The 15,385-nt window shown below is 37.3% G+C and overlaps 1 long non-coding RNA gene across 1 annotated transcript; it reads left to right on the plus strand.

Moving 5' to 3' along the window:
* The first annotated feature begins 293 nt into the window (after positions 1-293).
* LOC124886755 lies at positions 294-15,122 on the plus strand. Its single transcript, XR_007044166.1, has 2 exons — positions 294-547; positions 14,950-15,122. It is a non-coding gene; the product is annotated as an uncharacterized LOC124886755 (long non-coding RNA).
* Positions 15,123-15,385: the final 263 nt, after the last annotated feature.

The raw sequence follows: 15,385 nt of genomic DNA on the forward strand, positions 1-15,385 counted from the left end.
CTCAAAGCTTTGATTTCTATCATGGATTTATATGATTTTGCAAGTGGATTTATACCCAAATTACTTCATCATGAGATTATATCAGTTATAAGAACTTCCCATGTCCATAAGAGTTAAGTTTCTTGAATTACCAAGTCACTCCGAGTTTTGAGTTGAAGATTTGAGTTGTTTATGATGATTTATGAGGTTTTTATCATATGATTTATTTACTATGAGATCATGAAAAGTATGTTTCAATCTAACTCAAGCCAAGTGAGCCATCATTGCACATATGCATATTTTCATAAAATTGATGATGATATTTACATTGTTGCATGCACCCCCACATACTCAGTACATTCCAAAGTGCTGACCTACATATTTTTCTATGGGCTACATTTTTTCGTAATGTAGGTTCAGGTACTCAACCGTAGCTGTGTTAGCGATATTCAAGTGCCTCAACTACATTCCCTCAGTGGCGAGTCCTCATGGTTCGAGGATCGTGTCTATATTTTTGGTGATATCATTCTGTTGTTATGACTTTCAGTACTATCTGAGTCAGTTGGAGGTTTGTCCCAATGGCTCTTTAGTCTTGATTAGTAGAGGCTTTATTAGACTAGTGTATCAGTATGTACAGAATATCAGTATTTTGATTGTACAGGCCAGCATATCTTTTCTTTTGAGTATGTCTATGATATAATATTCTTTCTTATTTTGCCATGACTACTGTCAAAGTGAGTTCAAAATGGGATGATAGGCTTAGAGAGTCAGCTTGAGGCCACGTGTGGCCTTAAGTACCATGTGATGTCTCTGGATAGGTTCTTGGGGTGTTACAAGCTTGGTATCAGAGCATACGGTTTAAAGAGTCCTAGGGAGTCTGACAAGCTGCGTTATATAGAGTCTTGATCATCGATGTGTAACGCGCCACATCTATAAAGAAGAGGCTACAAAACGTTTTGGGAAAAGTCATTTTTTTCTTTCTATACTTTATCGTGCCTACAACTATCTCTTTATCTGTGATTAACTCATGCTCTCTTATAGAAATAATGAGCAACCTCAACCCATTGATCCCCTGAATGAGCATGTGTCTCATCCAGAATTTTGGGAAGCTTTTCATGTGCTAGCCCTGGAAGTTATCGCCAATGCTCAAGCTAACACCCAGGCTACTTGGATGAAGTGAGAAAGATCACCCAGATTATGCACGTGACTAAGGAGGAGAGTGTTGAATTGGATGCCCATCGAATGAAAGATGTTGCATATGACTGGGTAGAGATATGGGGGAAGAGTAGGGGGAGGATGCCACTCCTATGACTTGGCAGTTATTCCAGGATGCATTCTTGGACAAATTCTTCCTTTTTGAGATGAGGGAAGCAAAGATAGAGGAATTCATGAATTTGAAACAAGGCTCCATGACTGTTAAGGAGTATTGTCTTAGATTCAATCAGTTATCCAAATATGCTCCTAGTATGATGGCTGACTCCCAGACTATCATGAGTAAGTTCGTGACCGGCGTATCGAGTTATGTTGTGAAATAGTGTAGATCTTATATGATTAATAGGGAGATAGACCTTTCTCGGTTGATGATATATGCCCAACAGATTGAAGTTGATAAGGTGAAAGAGAGAGAGAGTAGGAGGGAATAAAAGAGCTAGATTAGAGCAGCAGGGATCCCGTCAGTCCAGATTCCATGGAGGGAACCACCTTTAACTCCAAGGACATCCATTTATGCCCGCACCTTTCTCAGTTAGTGCTCCCGCACCTAGAAGCAGGCAGGAGTAGGGGAGTAGGCCTATCCCGTCTACGTATCAGGAAAGTGTATGTCCGACCTCATTTTCCTTCATGTGCCAAGTGTGGTAGAGATCATTTTAACGAGTGTTTTGTTGATCAGAGGGGTTGCTTTGGTTGTGGCAAGTTGGGCCACTGACTTAGATATTGTCTGTATGCTAGATAGGGGAGTCGAGATGCTCATCCCCAAAGTCAGGCTACCAGTGCCCCCGCTCCCGTAGTCCGCCCGGTTCTTCCTCAGGGTGCCTCTTCTAGTACTGCTGGCGGTTCATGCTAGAATTGCTTCTATGCTATACCACCTCACCAGGAGCAGGAGGACTCTCCAGATATTGTAACTAGTATGCTTCATGTCTTTCATTTTAATGTGTATGTGTTGATGGACCCTAGGTCAAGCTTTTCTTATGTGACTCCATTGGTGGCTGTGAATTTTAAGATTAGTGATGAAAAGATTTCTGAGCCTATCCTAGTTTCTACCCCAGTAGGAGAATCTGTTATTGCTAAACAAGTGTATAAGAAGTGTCCTATCACTGTCCTTTACAGAGTCTTGTTTGCAGACCCGATTGAACTAGACATGGTCAATTTTGACATTATTCTAGGTATGGATTGGCTTCACTCTTGTTATGTATCTATAGACCATCGTACCCGTGTAGTCAAGTTTTAGTTTCCCAATGAGCCAGTCTTTGAGTTGTCCAAAAATTCTGTATCCCCTAAGAGTCGTTTCGTATCTTACCTTAAAGCTAGAAAATTATTATCTAAGGGTTGCATCTATCATTTGGTTCGAGTTAAAGACACAAAGTCTGGGACTCCGACTATTCAGTCTATCAGTGTTGTCAATGAGTTTCTTGATGTTTTCTTGGAAGATCTCCTAGGGGTACCTCTTAATAGAGAGATAGAATTCAGGATTGATCTTCTTCCTGACACACAATATATTTCTATCCTCCATATCGTATGGCCCCCACAGAACTTAAGGAGTTGAAAGAGAAACTCAAAGATCTTCTTAATAAAGGTTTTATAAGGCTCAGTGTGTCTTTTTGGGGCTCACCCATTTTGTTTGTGCGAAAGAATGATGGTTCATTGCGTATGTACATTGACTATTGTCAACTCAACAAGGTCACAGTAAAAAACAAACATCCTCTTCCTAGAACTGATGACCTGTTTGATCAACTACAAGATGCTAGTTATTTCTTAAAAATAGATTTGAGATCTGGTCATCACCAACTTAAGGTTAGAGAGTGTGATATTCTAAAAATGGCTTTCCGTACCCATTATGGTCATTTTGAGTTCATGGTTATGTCTTTCGGTCTAACTAATGCCCCAACAACTTTTATGGACCTCATGAATTGGGTGTTCAGACAGTACTTAGATATGTTTATTATTATGTTATGATATTGTTGTGTACTCCTGAAGTAACAAACCCTTAGAGGTCATAAGTTATTTGCCAAGTTTAGTAAGTGTGAATTTTAGCTAAGGTCAGTTGCCTTTCTGGGTTATATTATTTCTTTTGAAGGTATTTAAGTTGATCCTCAAAAGGTAGAAGCTGTGAGAAATTGTCCTAGACCTATTTCCCCATCTAATATTAAGAGTTTCTTGGGTCTAGATGGCTACTACTATCATTTTGTTAAAGGCTTCTCTTCTATTGCATCTTCTTTGACTCGGTTAACCCAAAAGAAAGTTAAATTCCAGTGGTCAGATTTTTGTAAGAAGGGTTTTCAGGAGTTGAAGACTCGACTCACTTCAGCCCCTGTGTTGACCCTTCCTAATGGTGCAGATGATTTTGTAGTGCATTGTGATGCCTCTAAAGTTGGTTTGGGTTGCGTATTGATGCATAAGGGTAAGGTTATAGCCTATGCCTCTAGGCAGTTGAAACTGCATGAGAAGAATTACCTGACCCATAATCTCAAATTAGCTACAGTGGTTTTTGCTTTAAAAATTTGGAGACACTACTTGTACGGTGTTCATGTTGATGTCTTTATAGATCATAAGAGTTTGTAGTATGTTTTTACTCAAAGAGATTTGAATCTTCGACAGAGGCGATGGTTAGAATTGCTGAAGGACTATGATTGAGTGTGTTGTACCACCCGGGCAAGGCCAATGTAGTGGCGGATGCCCTTAGCAAGTCGTCCATGGGTAGTGTAGCGCTTGTAGAGAAAGGTAAGAAGGAGTTAGTTTGAAAAGTTCATCATTTGGTGAGGTTGGATGTTAGATTGCTTGATTCACCTGAGGGTAATGTTTGGGTCTAGAGTAGTTTTGAATCTTCTCTAGTTTTAGAGGTAAAAGAGAAACAAGATATGGATTCTCGTTTGGTCGAACTGAAAGGGTCAGCTAAAGGCCAAAAGGTGAAGGTTTTCTCCCAAGGAGGAGATGGTGTATTGAGGCTTCAGAGTAGGTTGTGTGTGCCTGACATTGATGATTTGAGATAAAGAATTATGGCTGAAGCGTATAGCGCGCGGTATTCTATTCATCCCGATGCTACCAAGATGTACCGCGGTTTGCGGGAAATCTATTGGTGGAATGGTATGAAGAAGGATATAGCGAAGTTCATAGAGAAGTGTGCAACTTGCCAACAGGTGAAGATAGAGCACCAAAGACCCATGGTATGATGGAAGAATTTAGCATTCCTACTTAGAAGTGGGAAGAGGTGAACATGGATTTCGTGATCGGTTTACCTCTCTTTCGTCATCATCGTGATTCAATTTGGGTCATTATAGACAGGTTGACTAAGTCTGTGCATTTCTTGCCAGTGCATACATCTTTCATCACCGAGGACTATGCTAAGCTGTACATCCAAGAGTTAGTAAGGTTGCATGAAGTTCCCTTATCTATCATCTCCGATAGAGGTACTCAATTTACTTCTTAGTTTTGGAGGGCCTTTCAGAAGGGTCTTGGCACCCAAGTTTATCTTAGTTCCGCTTTTCATCTGCAGACAGATGGTCAGGCTGAGGGACCATCCATACTTTGGAGGATATGTTGAGGGAGTGTGTTCTTGATTTCAAAGGAAGTTGGGATGAACATTTGCCATTGATTGGATTTGCTAATAACAACAGTTTTCATGCTAGCATTGGAATGGCTCCCTTTGAGGCTTTATATGAAAGGAGATGTAGATCACCCATAGGTTGGTTTGAAGTGGGTGAAGCTGCTGTGATTGGACCTGATGCTGTATTTGAAGCTATAGAGAAAGTTAAGCTGATTCGAGAAAGGTTTAAGACAGCCAGAGTCTTCAGAAGTCATATGAAGATGTGAGAAAAAGAGCTCTTGAGTTTGAAGTTGATGGTTTAGTGTACCTGAAAATTTCACCCATGAAAGGGGTGAAGAGATTTGGTAAGAAAGGAAAGCTTAGTCCCCGATATGTTGGCCCTTACAGAGTTTTGAATCGTGTTGGGAAAGCAGCTTATGAGATTGAGTTGCCTACGGAGTTGTCAGCTGTCCACCCTGTCTTTCACGTTTCTATGCTTAATAAATATATTAACAATTCTGCTATTGTTGTTGATCCATCGAAGAACTTAGACATTCGGGATAGCCTTTCTTATGAAGAGATTCTGGTTGAAATTATAGATTATCAAGTCCGTAGACGAAGAAACAAAGAAGTTCCTTTGGTTAAAGTTTTGTGGAGAAATTAATCGGTTGAGGGTGCTACTTAGGAAGAAAAAACAGATATGCGAGTTAACTACCCCCATCTCTTCTCTGCAAGTTCAAATCAAGCTGAAGGTATTATTTTTCCTTAATTCAGTTTCCTCCTAATCCAGTGTATTCGGTTATATAGTTGTCTTTCATCTTGATTCGTGCATTCAGTGAAGTATCTAAAAGTCTAGAGTAAAGTAAGCCTATTGAATAGATTATTTCAGTAGGCATTTTCAAGTGTCCTCTTTGACCTTGAGTCTAACTAGCAACATTCGAGGACAAATGTTTTCAAGGGGGAGATATTGTAATACCCCGACTATTTCGTAAGCCTAAATTCATCTTTTGAGCGAATGGGAAAGACTACCAAAGTGAATAATGTTTAAATTGTGCTGTATTTCCCTAATTTCTACTTTTATATCATGTGGAGATTTGATTAAGCTTTCCGTCAATACCAATTTCATCAAAATCGGAGATCGGAGCAAGAAGTTATGACTATATGAAGTTCCATTCATGAAACATCGTTATTTAGATCCTCAGCGCATTGCGGAGATGATTAATATACCAATTGTCACTTTTCAATGAGGCTCCATGATATTACCGCATTTCTCTAAGGCTTAATACCAGGATTGTTAAATTCCAGTGCACCAACGTGATTCTACCGCGTCGCGGTGCCCTTCCAGGTCATAACCAAGGTGGCAACGCAATTTCACCGCGTCGCGCCACTGAGCAGCTTCCCAGTTGTCCAAAATTCAGTGAAGGACCGCGATCATGGCACGTCGCGCCAGGGCCTAAAATCGGGCTTCAGTTTTAGAATTTTCTCAAGGGCATTTTGGTCTTTACGTCCAGTTTGGCCCTCTATATATAGATTCAAGTAGAGAAGAGTAATCCATTTTTCTCTATTTCTCTTCCAAGAAATATCTAGAACTAGGGTTTTTCTCTTCCAAATCCAAATCAAATCTTCTCCAAGAAATTCAAGAATTTTTCCATAGATTTCACCAAGTTGTTCAAGAATCAAGTTCTCCAAGTCAAAGACATCAAGAAACTTAGCTCAAAAGTGTGAACAAAAGTTTCCAATCAAGTCTTTTCTTCTTAAAGTTATAATCCAAGGTATGTGGGGTTTTGAACAAGAGCAATTCTTTTGTTCTTGTGCCTAAAGCTTTGATTTCTATCATGGATTTATATGATTTTGCAAGTGGGTTTATACCCAAATTACTTTATCATGAGATTATGAGAGTATAAATTGTTCAAGCTTTATTATACATGATTATTTTGCTATTCCCAAGTTATGACTTGATATTTAATATTGTGAATTTCATATTTCTACCATGAGTTGATATTTCAAGTGCTTTCAAGATATGTGTCAAGATTTAAGCTTCCTTATGACAAACTGGATTATTGAGTATATTGATTCATTAGATTGAGTTACAATGAGTCTTGATACTTCCACAAAGTTATTGATGTTGTCATGATTTAATGAATTGATACATTTTGATATCGAGAAAGATTGATTTGATTTGAGTCGAGTTAGGAATCCACAAATTGATTATGATTTGATAAATGAGAAAGAGATTTGATTTAGTCTTCATGATAGATCTTTGTGATGTTTGTGGTGAATTTTCTAATGTGTTCTGAGCTTGTGTCTGGGAGTAGTATTTAGCACCGAGCAGGAAATGTGGTATTTCTCCAAAGCTACATTCCACCATAGGATTAATATTGATAATTGTGGTCTAGAGGACGAGTGGGATTGTGATCACTAAATTTAGGCTGCACTCCCTGTCAATAGTATGACGCTTCCGCTAATGTAGGGTTATCTCCTTAGGAGGGAAAAACATTGGACTCCATATAGCTCACATGGTTTATATCGTTTATAAGAACCTCCCATGTCCATAAGAGTTGAGTTTCTTGAATTACCGAGTCACTCCGAGTCTTGAGTTGAAAAGTTGAGTTGTTTATGATGATTTATAAGGTTTTTATCATATGATTTATTTACTATGAGATCATGAAAAGTATGTTTCAATCTAACTCAAGCCAAGTGAGCCATCATTATACATATGCATATTTTCATGAAATTGATTATGATATTTACATTGTTACATGCATCCCCACATACTCAGTACATTCCAAAGTGCTGACCCACATATTTTTCTATGGGCTACATTTTCTCGTAATGTAGGTTCAGGTACTCAGCTGCAGCCACGTTAGTGATATTCGAGTGCCTCAAATACGTTCCCTCAGTGGTGAGTCCTCATGGTTTGAGGACCGTGTCTATATTTTTGGTGATATCGTTCTGTTGTTATGGCTTTCAGTGCTGTCTGAGTCAGTTGGGGGTTTGTCCCAATGGCTCTTTAGTCTTGATTAGTAGAGGCTTTGTTAGACTAGAGTATCAGTATGTACAGAATGTCAGTATTTTGATTGTATAGGCCAGCATATCTTTGCTTTCGAGTATGTCCATGATATGATATCCTTTTTTATTTTTCCATGACTACCGTCAAAGTGAGTTCAAAAAGGGATAACAAGCTTAGAGGGTTAGCTTGAGGCCACGTGTGGCCTTAAGTATCGTGTGACGTCTCGGGATAGGTTCTTGGGGTGTTACAGCACCCTAAGGAGACACACTGGGATAGATAAAACCTTTATCTAAGAGATCCTTCCATTGGTCCTTAACCTCCTTCAACTCAGCCGGAGCCATTTTATATGGAGGGATAGAGATTGGAAGAGTGTCTGAAACAAGATCAATCCTAAAATCTATTTCTTTATCAGGAGGAATACCAGGAAGGTCATCATGAAATACCTCGGGAAACTCATTAACCATGGGAACAGATTCTAGTGAGGATCTTTCGAGTTAGAATCTTTAACTCAGACCTAATGATACAAACACCCCTTAGAAATAAACTTTTGGGCTCTAATATATGAAATAAACTTCCCTTTAGGCACTAAAGAACCCCCCTTACCATACAATGACGGGTTCACTAGGAAATTTAAACACAATCGTACGAGTCCAATAATCTAAGAAGGCATAGCACGAATGTAACTAATCTATTCCTAAAATAACATCAAAATTGACCATGTCTAACTCTATCAAGTCTACCAGAGTTTCCTTACTACCAACAACTACCACACCTCTTCTATAGACTCTTTTAATAACCATAGAGTCTCCTACCGGGGTAGAAATAGAAAAGGAAACTGACAAACACTCAGGACCAAAACCAAAATGCACAACCACAAATGGGGTCACATAAGAGAGAGTAGACAATACACATTATGGGAGAAAAGTTTCAAAACACCCATAACTCTTAGCATACCCTAACAACATCTGGAGATGCCTTAGACTCACAGCGATTAGCAATTGCATATGATAAATTTGGGCCACTGTCGATGCCAGAAGCAGAAGTATCTTCCTTCGATGCGAGAGCAGATAAAGAACCAATAGGGACCCTGTTAGCCCCTAAATTTATCCGAACAGGACAGTCATGCTACATGTGACAATTCTGACCATAACAAAAACACTTGTCTTTCCTCTCCACACAGAACCCATGGTGCAACTTCCACAAAATCTACAAGGAAGGCAGGATGGAGCCACATGAGCCCCACTAGCCTGAGATTGGGCACCCTATGCCTAAAATCCATCATCAAATTAAGATCGGTGGTCACCCAATGACTTTGAGTAAGAAACACAAACCAAGGAGAAAGAACTCGACTCCCTTCCCACATACATACTTCTTTCTTAGCCACTTAACACCAAACCATTGGCTTGCACTTTGTTCAGAAAATTGAGACCTCTTGCTTTGCCTCTCATCAATATCAACTTGTTTATTTTTTGCTTTCTTCACTTGTTGAATGTACACGACCAACCGAGAGATACCCATGTCTTTGATCAACAACACTGCTTTGCTATTAAGGATCAAATCACGGGATAATCCCGAAGCAAACTTGGGCATTCTAGCCCTCACAGTAGAAACCATCTCCGGAGCATACCTAGAAAACTGATGGAATTTTAATGAATACTCCTTATCAAACATACTTCCTTGCTTCAAGTTAACAAACTATTCCTACTCTTCATACCATTGGTACGCCACATCTTTCAATTGGTAAAAAGAAAACTCAACACCTTCAAACTCCAAAGCATGCATGATCTGGAAGATCTATTCCATTTTATTAATTAAACCTTGAGGATCCTTCTCAACATTAGTACCGGTGAACATAAGAGGTTGCAACCTCATGAATTAGCCAACCCTCATGGCCTCAGAAGATGGAGTGATAGAAGCACTATGCTCAAGCTGAGAAGCTACTAACTGTGTCAACAGAGTAATAGAGAGATGGAACTTAGCATTGGTAGCATCCCCTTGAGGTGACTGAGGATGAGGACAAGAGGGAACTGGTGGAACTCCCAGACCATTGGGAATTGGACCCCTAGACTGGGTATGGACCCCATAAGTAGACCGAGTCCTATCAACATCATCCCCAGTTGGGATAGAAGAAATTTCATGTGCTTCAGATTGTTGAGTAGGCATGATCTGAAAAATGTGCAAATGAAAATCAGAAAAATCCAAGACCTTAGACTCTATAGCTTGAAATAAGATAACAAAAAAGTGAAACAGTCCAAAATGCCTTGTATCCTCTGTCTTATAAGTGTGGAGTGATACACATCCATAAAATAAACTCTACTTAACATAACTTTATGGACACTCAACTGACCCTGAACCTAGGCTCTAATACCAACTTGATACGACCCAAAATTGTGCCTTGTTGTATGGGTATCTCAAGATGACCAAGGAACTGAGATGGACCTAGTAGCATAACCTAACTATCACATGAACCTATAAGTATAGGATGAACTACGAACATATAATCAAGATAGTGGAAACAAGACTAGTAAACATAACTTAATAATGTCTAACCATTCATTAATGTCGACATACAAATCCAATCTACCCAAGTCCACAGTTATTCAGAAGCCTCTATAAATGTAAAGTTAATAATATGTTAGAACAAGTCCCCGACAATAGCCAGACTAAGTCTAAAATAAATCTATGACATAAGATAAGAAGACCATGAAATATGTGCCTTTTGTAGTATGGAAGCTCACTACTTCAATGTCAATACTCAAATCGCCTGAACACCTGATCACTATGCAGAAAGAGAAGAATAAGTTTTGGTCCCTGTATCGTGTGGGGATACAAGTTTAAAGATGGTTAGCGAGCGAATGCTAGCATGTAACTCATGAATAAGGATTAAATAATTCCAACAATCCAAGACCAATCAACCAATACATATGACTAATGCAATACATATATATAAGCATAAAATTTGAAATCATTAACTTAGGATGTGTAGCTTTTCCATTCAGAATTCACCCATGGACTATATAGGGTCATCTCCACTTGCTGAAAGGGCCCGGATGCATATTTTCCATTAAGTGTGATATCATGTACACGGTCATCATGACCAAATCTTACACCATCAAATTGTTAGTTTCCAGCTTTTGTCTTTTGAGACCTTCACCTTCCACGGCTCGACTAAACATCCCGCTTTAAAGCCCATATTAAAACCATTCACCCACAACCAACCATTTATTCATTTTCTTACCGAAGGCACTTTGTTGGGATCATCATACTAACACTACTTGAAAGTATACTCATACCATTACCTCTATTCATCTACTATTTATATGACTTTTGGGGCTCTAGCCCATCATCCAACAAGGACACTCATTAACCCAAGGTTTAGGGACTCGAACCCATTTTATTCAATTAAATCAGCAAGGTTTCCATTTAAACCATTTCATTCCCAACAAGGCCTTTACAAAATATTTGTAAACCATTCATGCTCATTAATCCATTGCCTTAGATCAAAACACCTTTAACATGTGACTAGTACTTTCCTTTAGACATTTTCACAAACACCTTGTGTGCACACCTTTAACAAAACCAAGATCAAGGTAAAAATTATTGAGATTAAGGTTACCCATGACCCATGAATTAAACCATAATCAACAAGAACTCACATGTGAAAACCATCACCAAAAATATGTGAAAACATCATTTAAATCAAGAGTAAACAATACCCATAATATGCATCAAAACCCTCAATATTTGGATTTCAAAAACACCATTTAAGAATCAAAATCAATGTTCAAACACATGATATTTTTTAACTAACAATGAGGGAAGAGTTACATGCCTTATACAAGATGATTCATGGAAGGATTCTTTGTCTTCAAGTCTTTAGATGTCCTCTTTGATAAACCCTAGCCCCAATCTTTGTTGAAGAAGTTTAGGAAGGATTTAAGGGTGTCTTGATCTTGTATATGTGAAGAATAAAGGTCCCAAATATGTCATATGTCGAGTTTTTTTAAGGGTTTAGGGGTGGGTAAATGTCTAGAAAGTCCTCAACTAAAAGTTATAAAAATTGAACCCAAGAGGGTATGACCACCCCATATGAGTGGTACCCTAGCTTATGAGTGGTACCCTAACTCGTACCCTAAACCCCACTAAGGACCCCTAATATGACCAACATACAACTCCCCATGCATAACTCATACCCTAAGGTATGGGTGGTACCCTACAACCCGTACCCAAGCCAGAATGCTTTGGCCAAGACTTTAAGCATCATACGACGAGGTATCTCATGACTTGTACCCTAAGGTTTGACTAGTAAGGCATCAAATCATACAGTAGACAGAATGTACCCTACAAAAACTGATGAACATTTGAGAGAAAGGATCTTAGGTCGTATCCTAGTGTATAACTAGTACCCAAGAGTCATACTCTGCCCAAAAGCTTTAACTTAGGCAATTTTCTAGGGGTTTAATGCCAAGGTGTTTCAAGTAGATCACTGAAAGATAGAAATAATCTAAGTTGCTCAGACTCTCCAAAAATATTGCCGCACCCATATCAGATTCTTCAAAAATACATTATTTTTGGAGGATCCAACACACACCCGTAGATATTTTTGAAGAGTTCGAGTAACTTAGAAAATAATGATATGTAACTAGAGAGTAAGATCATTAGATAATTGATTTAATCAACGTTTAAATAAGGAAAAATCAATATGAACATTAAAAAAGAAAAAAAAATAGATAAATAAAATTTAGTATAATTACTTGTAGTGATATGGAATATTCTTGATCATTTTAGTAGTAGTACTAGCATTTTTCTTATGTCTCCAATTTATAGGTCATTGTGTTTCTTTAGCCTATTGATCCTTGGCCACTTCTCCTAACAAGCAACTTGTCTTTCATTAATTTTCATTGATCTCCTCCTAATTGAACCCTCACTTAAACAACTTCCTCTTTCAAAACCACCTCTATTTACATTGTTTGCCTGACAAAAACCTCGTCCTCCTCATAATTTTTGTTACTTTGTAGGAGATATAGAATTCTCTCATTCTAATTCAATAGCTCCTACTATTCTTATTTAGAAAATTAAATTGATTTTTCTTGATTTTTATTGCTATAAAAAAGGTTGTTTTTACTGCCTTCAAAGAGTAGATAGTGCAATAAAATAGTCAAAAGAATGCAGAACACAATAGCTCAACTTTAGAGTGCAGGATTAATTGATCCTAAGATACTAGCGATATTGTCCATTCATTCACCAAGAGAATCTACTTCTACACTAGCAGCTACTAGGACAAACAGTCAAAATAGTTAAGATTAATGTGAATTATTAAGTTCATTTGGTGCTTCATATCATATTTTGACTGATATTGTTGTTGTTGGACTATATTGGATTGTTTCTGTGATATCTATTTAGTTCATTTGGTGTTTCATATTATATTTTGACTGATATTATTGTTGTTGTTGAACTATATTGGATGGTTCCTGTGGTATGTATTCAATTTATTTTGTGTTTTATATCATATTTTTGTTGATACTATTGTTGTTGTTGGACTATATTGGATGGTTCCTGTGATATCTATTCAATTTATTTCATGTTTAATATCACATTTTGACTGATATTATGGTTGTTGTTGGACTGTATTGGATGGTTGATATCTATTTAGTTCAATTGGTGTTTCATATCATATTTTGGCTTATATTGTTATTGTTGTTAGACTGTATTGGATTGTTCCTATAATATCTATTCAGTTCATTTGGTGTTTCATATCACATTTTGGCGGATATTGTTGGACTGTATTGGATGATTCCTATGATATCTATTCAGTTCATTTGGTGATTCATATAACATTTTGGTTGATATTATTGTTGTTGTTGGATTGTATTGGGTGTATATTCCATAAGAATAGATCAGTTATAGCCTCTATTATTGTTGCAGTTGTTAGACTATTGGACTAGTTATGTTAAGATTTCAATTCTACAAAAGTACTTAAAGTGTGTTTCATCATAGTGTGTTTCATTATAGTTGTAGGAAGAAACTTCTTTCTTGATATATGTAGATTTGATGATATATGGAAGCCAAAACTGAGTTAAAAATGGCAATCTACTCAAGTATGTTGATTAGATGCATTATTTTTTTACCTCTTTCGTCATAATTTACTATTTAGTAGGTTTCTCAACATTATTGTTCACAAGAAATAGTGTCCCATTAGTGTTAGGCTTTATTTAAGAATTTTGACAGGCATCAGCTTGTTGTTGTTGAACCAATACGCTAATAGTAGAAACAATTTTCATGTCTTGACCAACATATTTTGAAGTTGTAGCTCACACCTTAGTAGTTGAAAAGTGCCCAGAATTTTCAAGTGCCACGCCTCAGCTAAAGCTTGTATTATACAATAGTAACATGAAGACTATCATGCTCTACACCTATAATTTCACCTCTATTTTTATACTGTTAATTGCTGATCAAAATCATCATTCAATGCAATCATCATTAATTGCTGTATCTCGCACCTCCACAGATGCATCTCTCCATCTTAGAAAATCTGCTTATCTCGTACTTGATCCAATCTCAACTTTGGGCTTGCCTTTGCTTTTAACTGCCATAGATGTGTTATGTGTGTCATATAACTAGTCGAATTTAAAGAAATATAAATATACTTTGTGGATACATGAATTGGTGCCTCACTTTGTGGGACGATATTTGGGTATGTTATTGTTGGATACATGAATAGTAGCTACGCTGGCTGGATTGAGATGTGTTTCATTGTTCTCACTATTTGTTAGCCATGAGAAAATATGCAATTTATAATTCTAAGATACCAACGGGTTTATGTTTGAGAGATCTTTATTTGAAGACTTTGATATTAATCTTGAATTTGCAACTGAAGACATTATGCATTTGATTAAGTATTACTAAATATTTTGATTGTGCATCGATCTCTTTTAGGAGTACATAACATAAATGAGGTCAGTATTGCATTTGATGTGACCCTAATCCTACTAGTTTAGATGAACAGTTTCCTTTTGTAGGATTAGTATATTGTTATGAAATTGTTCATTTTATAAATTGTAAGTCTAATAATTTGTACATTATCTCTTTAAAAGATCAGTCTTCCCTCAATTATACGCTAGTTTAGATGAGCAGTTTCCATCTGTATATTTTGCCACTTTCTGTCTTGGTCTTTGAAAAATATTACTCTATTAACATATTTTTGTTTTTCTTATTGTTGTAGGTGATGACATAAAAGATGGTGGGAATGAAATTGGTGAACTAGACCTGACCTAATAGATTACAAACCATCGCGATAACATATATAAAACCATCTTAATACAGGTTATAGGAATAGTTGGTAGCCATACCAACATATTACAAACCATTATAATAACATATTAATAACCATCCTAATACGTGTTATAGGGATGGGTGGCAGCTGTCCTAATAGATTATAAACTGTTGCAACAACATATTTATAACCATCCTTATACGTGTTATAGGGATGATTGAGAGCCATCTCAATAGATCATTAACCATCGCAATAGCATATTTAAAACCATCCTATAACGTATATATAGGGATGGTTCTTAGCCATCTCAACAACTTCTAAACTGTCGCAATTTATTCGAAACAATAACCGTCGCTATAGGTGCCAAAATAGCGACGATTTATGT

The sequence above is a fragment of the Capsicum annuum genome, chromosome 8 (genome assembly GCF_002878395.1).
Source record: "Capsicum annuum cultivar UCD-10X-F1 chromosome 8, UCD10Xv1.1, whole genome shotgun sequence".
Lineage (NCBI taxonomy): Eukaryota > Viridiplantae > Streptophyta > Magnoliopsida > Solanales > Solanaceae > Capsicum > Capsicum annuum.